Genomic DNA, 367 nt, shown 5'->3' with positions numbered 1-367 from the left:
ACAGAGAATCTCACATAATTATTTCAACTAAATAAAAGTGATAATAAAAAATTGCATATTGTTTTATTATTATTATTATTATTATTATTATTATTATTATTTTATTTAGTACTGCCCTGAAAATCTATTTCACATATACAACTTTTTTTTTCCAATATGAACAGTGTTGTACTTATATTTGTCTTCTAGGAAACATGTAAATATCTTCTGTAGCTTTTGAAGTGTAATACTAAATTAATAATAACCTCTTTACAAAAAAAATAAATAAAAATAAGAGCATGTAAGTTTCTGAAGGGGGTAATAAGTATTTTTTTTATTTTATTTTTATACATGCATTTATATAAAATAATATCCAAAAATCCTTCTT

The sequence above is a fragment of the Sinocyclocheilus anshuiensis genome, unplaced genomic scaffold, assembly GCF_001515605.1.
Source record: "Sinocyclocheilus anshuiensis isolate Anshui unplaced genomic scaffold, SAMN03320099.WGS_v1.1 scaffold162, whole genome shotgun sequence".
Lineage (NCBI taxonomy): Eukaryota > Metazoa > Chordata > Actinopteri > Cypriniformes > Cyprinidae > Sinocyclocheilus > Sinocyclocheilus anshuiensis.
The sequence above is the reverse complement of the archived record's forward strand: the minus strand, read 5'-3'. Positions refer to the sequence as shown.